Here is a 10,396-nt window from a genome sequence, read left to right on the forward strand (position 1 = left end):
AGACCCATGCATTGGTACTTCCTGCTTTACAGAGCAGAGATGGAACTGTGTTTGGTGCAGGGCTTTTATAGTCAGTGAGTCTACTTTGACTTTTATTTTGTATACATCTTCTTATTCTGCCCTAAAAATAGAAGTGACAACTACATCCATGCGCACACGTCCATCAGAATGTACATGTTGGCATTAGTTGGGCATCTCATAAGTTTTTACTCTGCCACAGTGCAATGCCACAAAATAACCAGTTCAACATATATTCAGCATAAAATGTAAATATACAATTTGCAGGAGTTAACCAAGAGCTATTCTATTCTGTTCTGTTGTATTCTATTTTCCAAATAAAGTTCATGAGCCATACCATGAAGATATGAGAAAGAGTTGTTGAAGCTAGGTTAAGAGGAGAGGTGAAAATCAGTGAACAGCATTATGACTTCATGCAAAGAAAGAGCACTATAGATGTTTGCTTTGAGAGTGTTGAAGCGGTATAAAGAAGGTCAGAAGGAGTTCCACTGTTTATTTGAATATCTAGAGAAAGCATATGATAGGTGAAAGAAATCTCCGTCCCGGGTCATCCGTGGATCGGGTTTACCTCCGAGGCGTGGGCACCCATAAGCAGAGTTTTGTCTTTACCCTATAAGATTCAAAATTATTCAAAGTAACACTCAGGTATGCCGTTCAGCAGGTTAGTTACGACGTCGGGAGTAGCTTGGGAGAACAAGGAAACACAGACTGCTTCAGGTTGCCTTCCCAAACCAACTCAAAGTTTATTTGTCATACAACAGTTTATATAGAGGAAAAAGGTTCGTGTCTCAGCAGATTCTCAGTTCAAACTGGTACAGACCAAATAAGGAAGCGTCTTCCTGCCCTCTGAGCAAAGAAGTATCCTTTGTATAGTTTATCAGTTCAGCTACAATTTATGATTATCCCAGCGAAATACACTCCTAGACATAGAATACAGAGTTCTTTCATTAGTGAATTCTGAAACAAACCACCTGGCCTTTAACAAGCCTTTTTCTAAGAGATAAAGAAGGGAGGATGGGAGTAAGGAAGTGATCTCTGTGGTGTTTTCGACCTTGAGGTACCAGCCTGTGATTCTTACACATTAATTCTTGGGTCACAGAGAAAGAGAAAAACAACTAGTAAATGGGCCTTATTGAGTAACAGTTTTCCTGTATAATATCACTATAAAACAATATCCTGTAAATGCTACCATGGTATCAAAATATCACAACAATAGGGTGCTAAGAAAAGAACTGCGGTATTGCAGGAGGAAGTCAAAAGTGGCATACAAATATGTGATTATGAGAGGGTGATGCGATGGATAAAGAAAGCAAGAGCGTGGTGTGCAGGTGTGCAGGTGATGAGATAGATGGGTTCAAGGTAGGGGTGGGATTGCATCAGGGATCAGATGGGAGCCACCTATTTGTGAAGGTGATACGCAGGTTGATAGATGAGGTCAGGCAGGAGTCTCTGTGGATTTATGTTGTTTGCAGATGACATTTTGATCTGTTTAGAGAGTAGGGAACAGTCAGCCTGGAAAAGTGGAGGTTTTCTCTAAAGAGAAGAGGAATGAAAAGTCAGTAGAAGCAAGACAGACTAAATGTGTGTAAATGGGTAACAGTGACACTGCAACAAGTACAGGTAATGAAGGTGAAGTAGTTTAAATGTCTCAGGTCAATCATCCAAAGCAAACAGGCAAAGCATGCAGGCCAAGTGGAGTGGGTGGACATGACTGTGTGGGGTTATTTGTAAATAGCAGCAAAAAGGAAGGTTTATAAGGTTGTAGTGAGACCTACTATGATGTATGATTTGGAGACTGGCAATAACAAAAATAAAAGACGCAGAGTTGGAGGTGACAGAGTTTAATATGTTAAGATTTCCATTGGCAGTCACCAGAATGGACAGGATTAGAAATGAGTCTCTCATTTGGACACCTTAGACTGTCCAGTTTGGAGACAAAGTTAAAGAGACTGAGATCGTTTGGACATGTCCAGAATAGGGCTAGTGGATACAATGGACAAAGATAAGGAGCTACCAAGCAGGAGAAAAAGAGGAAGACCTCAGAGTAGGTTCATGTTTGTAGAGGAGGACGATATACACAGGGATCGTGTGACAGATGTTACAGGGATGGGGTGAGATGGAGGAAGATGATCTTTTGTGACTAAAGAGAGCAGCCAAAAGGAGAAAATAATACTAAATAGTCATATGATAGCTAAGTGTAAATAGTAAACATCTACCACAGTGATTCCCAAAGAGTGGTGTGGGGGGGCCTGGTGGGCCACAAAGGTAAAGCAGGTGGGCCTCAGTAGTAACAGAAATTCTTTTTGAACTCCACTCAGAAAGATCTCAGCCTGATGGTGGAATTAAACACAGGACCTTCTTGTTGTGAGGCAAAAGTGATAACCACCATGTTGCCCATAAACAAATATATGTATAATATATTATAATATAATAATATGTATTTATTTATATAAAAAGGTGAGCTAAAACTGGTGACAGAAGGTGATCATTTGGGGATATTGTTCCCCTGACCTAAATGTACTGCTCTGTAGTAGTGAAGTTTGAGTAGTGAAAATGTCTATGGTAATGTTTTTTATTAATGTCTGAGTTGGATAAGATAAGAACTAAAATATAAACAACTAAAATAATTTTTAAGATACAGACCTAACTCGGGCCTAGCTGACAACCTGTGTAGAATTGGCCTTGAAAGATGTGAGAGTGTGCGTGTGTGTGTGTGTGTGTGTGTGTGTGTGTGTGTGTGTGTGTGTGTGTGTGTGTGTGTGTAAAGACCTGGTAAAATCTGTGAGTCTTCAGTGTTAAAGGAAAAATGTAACTTTTGATGCCTAAAGTGGGGGTATGGGTGCTTGACTTTATCCTTTTAGAGGGAACCATCATTTTAAAGTAGTGTACGTTTTTTTTTCTGATCAATCACCTCTTCAAGGTGAATTTAACATTTACAACGAAGAGGGTGAAAATAATGTAAGATGGCAGTGCCACTGCTGGCACTGACATCTCATGTGAGGCCCACTTTAGTGTTTAAGTAGTACACTAAAGTGTTATAAGTTATAACCACAGATTTGAATGACTGTCTTATAAAAAGGTTTATCAGGAGTTAACTGTCCACTGAGGAATTATCTTTTTTAAAGACACAAATATAACAATATATGATTATTATCTAACAGTATCGAGAAAATTCCAGTCAGCTCGCTCAAATATTGTATTTAAAACAAGAACTATCATAAGGTGAGGTTTTTGATCATTTCAATCAATTTTTCCCTCTTATGAGCTAGTCTTTCTTTTCTTTTGTTCTCTTATGTATTTGTTTTTTTGCTTTTAATTTTCTTTCCTTTTTCAAATTTGAAGTGATTTGTAGTCATTTAGTAACTATAATCTGTCTTATTTTATCCCACATTTTCTTTTTCTGGTTTCCATCTGGTATGGTGCTGTCACAGTGCAACAATCTGGTAGTCATACCTTTTTTATTCAGTAGTGCTTCCATGGTGTAATGGTTAGCACTGTGGACCTAGAATCCAGTGATCTGAATTCAAAAATTGGTGAGACCTGCTTTTTGGAGATGAAACCATTCTGCATGTCTTCTCTGGCACACCAGAACTGTGCTACAATTGTGTTTTCAGTGAGAGGTGTATAAAATCAAGCAGCTAAACATGACGTCTGCCTTTACAAATACTTGTCAATCACTATGTGGTGCTAAAGAGCGGTCTGAAATTCAGTTGTACACCACACAAAGTTACACGGTGGGGTGTCTGAGTGCTGAGTTGTGCTTGTGCGTAATAGTCACAAACACTCTCCTGACTCACTGACTCCACATTTCTAAACCTCCTCTGACTTTAACATCAGCATGAAAACTGGGAACTGCGAGCTCCCTCTTTGGATGTCATCACATTGACATTTTTCATTTTTTATCATGAATCCCATCTCATTGTTGAAACTCACTTTTGGCTGGGCCTTGACCTCTTCTGTGCTCTTCTGTGTTGTGCCATCCGCTTCGGCAGAGGTTGTAGATAGGTAGGCAAATCGACCCATATCATATTATTGTGAAGATGAGCGTACTCCCTAAAATCCTCTTCTTATTTCAGAATATTCCTCTACTAGTACCTGTAGGTCTTTTTCTTAACTTAAAGAAAATTATTACCAATTTTATTTGGCAAAATCATCGCCATCGGCTTCGGTTAATTCTATTATATCTGCCATTTGACAGGGGTGGGCTTAAGGGTCCTAACTTTCAGTTGGACTATTGGGCTGCACAATTGCGCATGATGATATACTATTTCTCATCTGATCCACCTCCGGCATGGGTTTACATGGAACCGTTCTTACTTAATTCAGAATACTTTTTGACAGGTTGCCATGACCTGACAGTATAGCCACTACAACAGGGGTTCCATGGTGTAATGGTTAGCACTCTGGACTCTGAATCCAGCGATCCGAGTTCAAATCTCGGTGGGACCTGATATTTGCGAGGTGAAACCATACTACATATCTTCTCTGGCACTTTGAATTTCTGTATGAATTGTGTTTTCAGTGAACGCTGTATAAAATCAAGCAGCAAACCATGCCTTTACAAAACACTTGTCAATCACTAAAGAGTAGTACTAAAGAGCTGTGTGAAATTCAGTTGCACACCACACCAAGTTACAGAGTAAAAGTCACAAACACGCTGCTGACTCAACAACTGTACAGCACTAAACCTCCTCTGTCTTTAACATCAAAAAACAAACAAGCATGAACATCGTGGTATTGGTTTCCATGGCTGAACAGCAGCTATGTGTTTTGTGAAGTATAATATTTATGTCTTCCAAAGTAAAGTTTTAAGCCCCACTTGTTTTAAATCTGTAGCATGTGTAACAGCAGCATGAGATGAAAATTTGATGATAACACGTGCATGTTTATGGTCGCCAAACAATTATGTATGTAAACAACACTTATCTGACTAAACCACGTTGAGCTAATACAGATTTTATTCTTATTTTATTGGTGAGGAGAGAGGATGGAACCAAAAATGCATTTATCCCCGTGTTCTGTGTTGATGAAAATCACCCAACAGGAAAGCAGCTGGGCATTCATTTGAAACCAGTTGGGCTGCGGTTCCCCCTCTAGCGTCTCAGCTTGAACTTTCAACTGTGAACCTCTTAGATCCAACCTTCCCAACTGCTCATCTCGCAAAAGACAAAATGGAAGAACCCAGAATGTCTTTTTTTTACCTAATTTTTATACCTGCTCACACTTTTTCACGCTTCCCTCACAGGACGTCACATTTCACACTTTGGCCGTCCAATCAAGTTGTTGACATCTAATCATTCCTGTCCACCCACACCTGATCTTTCTATTTCGATCTGACTTACAACATTTAACACAAACTTTAAAATCAATATATTTTCTTTGTAATTATTTTTTATTTGTTTTTGTTTATTACATGCACTTAACATACAAGTATGTCAAATGGAAATCAGCAACTGCGCGGGATTATTCAACTAGTAGCAAGCTTCAATATGTCAGGATGGCCGAGCGGTCTAAGGCGCTGCGTTCAGGTTGCAGTCTCCCCTGGAGGCGTGGGTTCGAATCCCACTTCTGACAATTGAATTTTTGCACTTCTTTCTTACTGGTACTCATGGGTCTTTGATCAATGGTCATGAGAATTTGCATAATCATGATGAAGGAACTGACCTCCGAGCCCACTGTTCCTTCAGGGGGCTGCTTTCAGTCATTATGCAAATATACTGTTTATAAGATTGGGGAAACCTGCAGTCAGCTGAGACTGAAGAAGTCACTTGGATGAGTGACGAGACGTTTCTCCCACTGAAAACGCTACATCCAGATGAACAGAATCAACCTTTGGAGACTTCTTACTGTTGTGACAAAATACACTTGAAACTGGCAACTATGAGAGTTGTGCACTGTTCATCCCTGACAGCAGTGGATTTTGTAATCATGCAAAGTGTAACAACATTCTAGATAATTGTAATAAAATTCACTAGAGAGTGGATTTGTTCACACTGACACTGATGTGCTAAAAACCTGATTTTGTGAAGTCAAAACTTTCAGCAAGTTGAAACAATCTTTATCTTTTACTCCAACTATCCCAAAATAAGGACTGGTCCTTCCCATGTGATGGTATTAAAATATGAAAGGCTGTCATCATTTCAGATGTTTACTGTGTAAATGTTTGTTTGTTTTTTTTTTGTTTTTTTACCTTGCCTTGCTTGGTATCATTCTTTTCAGCACAACCTCACGTGTCTGAATTTACAGTTATTTTTTCATTGACATACTGTATTAACACAACTGATCTGAAATCACACAAGAACATAAAATCCTAGTAGTAGTAATATTTTCTTCTTACTGTAAAAACCACAGACATGTTTAGTAAATTATCTTCATAACTTGAAATGCAAATAGAAATTGTGCATTTTTAAAACGTATGCAAAGATTTTGTCCATAAGTTTACAAATTTTGTGAACAACAAAGTTTTATACGACTATTAATCTTAAAATGCAGCCAATGCATCTGGCGTTCTTTTTCTTGTACAGCCATTTAAAAATACTACGACAATAATGCTGATATGATTTGTCGTGGTTCCACGGTGCAATGGTTAGCACTCTGAATCCAGCGAATCCAGTGGGATTTGCTTTTGGGATATGAAACCATAGTGCATGTCTTCTCTAGCACATTGTGCTTTCAGTCAGAGGTGTATAAAATCAAGCAGCTAATCATGACGTCTGCCTTTACAAAACACTTGTCAATCACTAAAGAGGTCCTTCACTTGTCAGTCACTATGTGGTACTAAAGAGCTGTCTGAAATTCAGTTACAACCCACACAAAGTTACAGATTGGAGTATCCGAGTGCTGAGGTGCGCTTGTGCGCAAAAGTCACAAACACTCTGCTGACTCTCTAACTGCACAGCTCCAAACCTCTTCCGACCTCAAAGTCAGCACAGAAAGTGGGCGCCACGAGCTTCGTAGTATGTGTTTACATGGCTGAATAGCTGCTATATTCAAACAAACGCCTCCAGAGAAGACTGCGACCTGAATGCAGTGCCTTAGACCGCTTGGCGACCAAAAACCTGCACAAGTTATCATTACGTGACATGCAGTATGGTTTCACCTCCCAATAAGCAGGTCCCACCGAGACTTGAACTCGGATCGCTGGATTCAAAGTCCAGAGTGCTAACCATTACACCATGGAACCAATGCGAAAGTGTGTGAACTGTCAGGTCATGGCAACCTGCCTAAAAGTATTCAGCCAAATGATCAATATGGATGACATTGTAGATTATTCGCACTACGTTTCCATGGCTGAACAGCTGCTATATGTGTTATGAGAGGGATAATGTTTGTTTCTTCCAAAGTATCTAACAGTGGTAACCTCCACCAAACTGACACTGCAATGTCAGAATGGCTGAGCAGTCTAAGGTGCTGCGTTCAGGTTGCAGTCTCCCCTGGAGGCGTGGGTTTGAATCCCACTTCTGACATTGAAGCGTTACTCTTCTTGATGTTGTGACAAAATGCTCTAGGGTTAACCACGAGCTTTCTAAAAACTTGCATATAACAACTGTGCACCATTCATTCCTCATCTTTGCTGCCCATCATTACGACTTTGCTAATGATGGGCAGCAGGTTAGTGTCATGATGTCACCTCAGACATGGTTAAAAGCCCTGTTAACCTAAGTGCTTCTCGCTGGGTGCGGTGGCGTGTGCCTGTAATCCAAGCTACCGGGAGGCTGAGGTTGGAGGATCATTTGAGCTCAGGAGCTCTGAGCTGCAGCAGGCTATGTCGATCGGGTGTCTGCACTAAGTTTGGCATCGATATGGTGATCCCGGGGGAGCCCGGGACCACCAGGTCACCTAAGGAGGGGTGCCCAGGTCGGAGACGGAGCAGGTCAAAGCCCCTGTGTCGCTCAGTAGTGGGATCGCACCTGTGAATAGATGCTGTAGCACAGCCTGAGCAATACAGCGAGACCCAATCTTTATACACATCCTTATACCTGTCTCTACTTCACACAGCAGCCTCATCAGCACGTCTTGGTCTTTTTAATTCAAGTCCAAAACACTCACAAATCTGCTGCTCTGCTTGTCCTGCACCACCTCCTCCTGCAGGACAGCTGCAACTACATCCTCCACTCTAAACACGCCACCGCCCAGCAGGTGGAGACAAACTTATACGTGTTGGTATAAATGAGCTTATGAGTAAGGTGAAACTTAAGTCACATGGTTTCTGGGAAATCATGTGGTGTAGCCATTCTACTTTGACTTTTGTTTTTTTTATTACTCATTTGAAACTCATGTACACTCCTTATACATCTTATATGACATCTCAGTTATTGGGAGGAGTTTGGGAGGAGCAGAGCAAAAAAACTTTTTTGTTGCAAAGTCCGTGTGTTTGTAGTGATGTGGAAGGAGTGTTCTCACACCGGCCTGATTGAAGTGCCCAAGAGAAGCATTGATTAAACAGTACAGCGTGGATACGGCTTTACTCCAGTCTTAACCCTAAAGATAGAAACTGAGTTTTCAATTCCAGAAAAATAAGCAACTTTCACTCTAAAGCCTTTACTGTTTGTGTTGCAGCTAAAACCACTTTAAGAATAATACTGGAACAAATTTAGGTTACACTGGATTTTGGACTGCAGACAATCTATATGTGATAGCATTTCATGTTGAAATAAGTTCGGGCTTTGAAATACTGCTATTAAATAGATTAAATGGTGCTATAAGCAATATTTTTTAAATGTAAACAGAATACGGATAAAAATTTTGGTTCATAATTTTTATCGACACATCTTTACCACCAAACTCATTATAACTGGGTCAGCTGGGAGGAGTTTGTGAGGGGCAGACCTTTCATCAAATACTGATATCTGATCAGTATTTAATGATCTCTATATAAAGAACAGTGTCTTGTAGGATTCATAAGAAGGCAAGTGGAACTACAAAAAACAGAGGTGAGTTAATTATTATTTGGTAACATTTCTGTTGTGCGTGCGTGCGTGCGTGCGTGTGTGTACCTGTGTTTTGCCATCCCTAGTTTCTCTTCCAAAACTGTAAGAAGATGCATCAGAGCCAGCAAACCTGCAGCAAAGATAATTAATCACCTACATCATGTGATCTTCAGTCAGTTCTTCTTCCTGACATCATCACCTTGTGTCTGTTTAAGGTGCTGGAAAATAACCTTACTGTTCTTTGTCATAACATCCCTCTCTGAGCCGATCTGATACTCACCTCCTCTCACCCTCACCGCCACCACTGTGTGACCGGAGCTCCCGCTCTGATGCCTGCAGGCGTTCCGCTGCAAAAGATGAGGTGTAATGATTTTAAACTGTCATGTGTGCTCCAGACAGACAGCGACATGTTGCTTTTACCCACTGGATTCTGGATTCGGGCAGAAGGCAGAAGCTGGGATCGGGGAGACAGTGGGAGAGACTCTGGCTGAAACACTTCGCTTCTGTTGCTCGATTATTTCCAGCAGTTGACCTTGGGCTGCAGCGCTCTGCCTGTTCAGCTCCAGGAGGCATTGCTCCACTCTGTTTGCACTGAAAGTGTTGAGTGATGTTGCCTAAGCAAAAAAAAAAAAAAAACCCAGCAAAAAACAAGACACACACTGCATGTGAATCATTACTATATCTGAATGAGGAGAACACCTAAAGGCTCAGCGCAGTTCATTCCTCGACACACCTGTCGCATCACGCTATGAAGGGAGGATAAGAGCAGCCACTACTCCACTTCTAAAAGGTGAGCTGCTCTCAGAGAGCTTCAAACAACCCCTTAAATCTTACCTGTTGAGTCAGCTGTTGTTCTTCAGGAGTCCACACATGCTGGCTCCGCCTCTCTTTACAGCTGGACCCAGACATCCTGCTCTCTGCAGCGCTCTGAGGTGTTACTCTCTGCAGCTCAACCCTCTTCTCTCATTGCCACTGTCGAGCGATTCTCTGACCCCTGACCCGAGGCCCTTTGCCTGGCTGAGTTGAGCCCTGATAAGATCGGTCTCTCTGCTCAGCTGAGCAATCTCAGCTAGATTTAAAGACTCTCAGATTTAAAAACTCTTGTTAATGCTTCCATCAAGTTTAACAGTCTGCAGTTTATGAACTAACCTCAGCTGACACTAGCTAACAATGTTAGCTTGGTGGCGAGTAACCTTCAGTAATAGTAATAAACCACACAGCAATAGTACATTCATGTTGTTGTAAAAGGATGACAATATATCATATCACCATCTCCCTCTGTTCTTTGTCGTGTTCTCCATTTTTCCTATGTGGTGTTGTGTTAGTGCTACGTTCTCCAGTCACATCAAGTCGTTAGTTGTCAAATTCAAGATCCTTGGGTTTAGTTTAGCTTTTGTTTGTTTCTTTCAGCCTTGATGTTGTTTTAGTTCATTTTTTCCAGCAATAAA

The sequence above is a fragment of the Rhamphochromis sp. 'chilingali' genome (genome assembly GCF_963969265.1).
Source record: "Rhamphochromis sp. 'chilingali' genome assembly, chromosome: 13".
Classification (NCBI taxonomy): Eukaryota; Metazoa; Chordata; class Actinopteri; order Cichliformes; family Cichlidae; genus Rhamphochromis; species Rhamphochromis sp. 'chilingali'.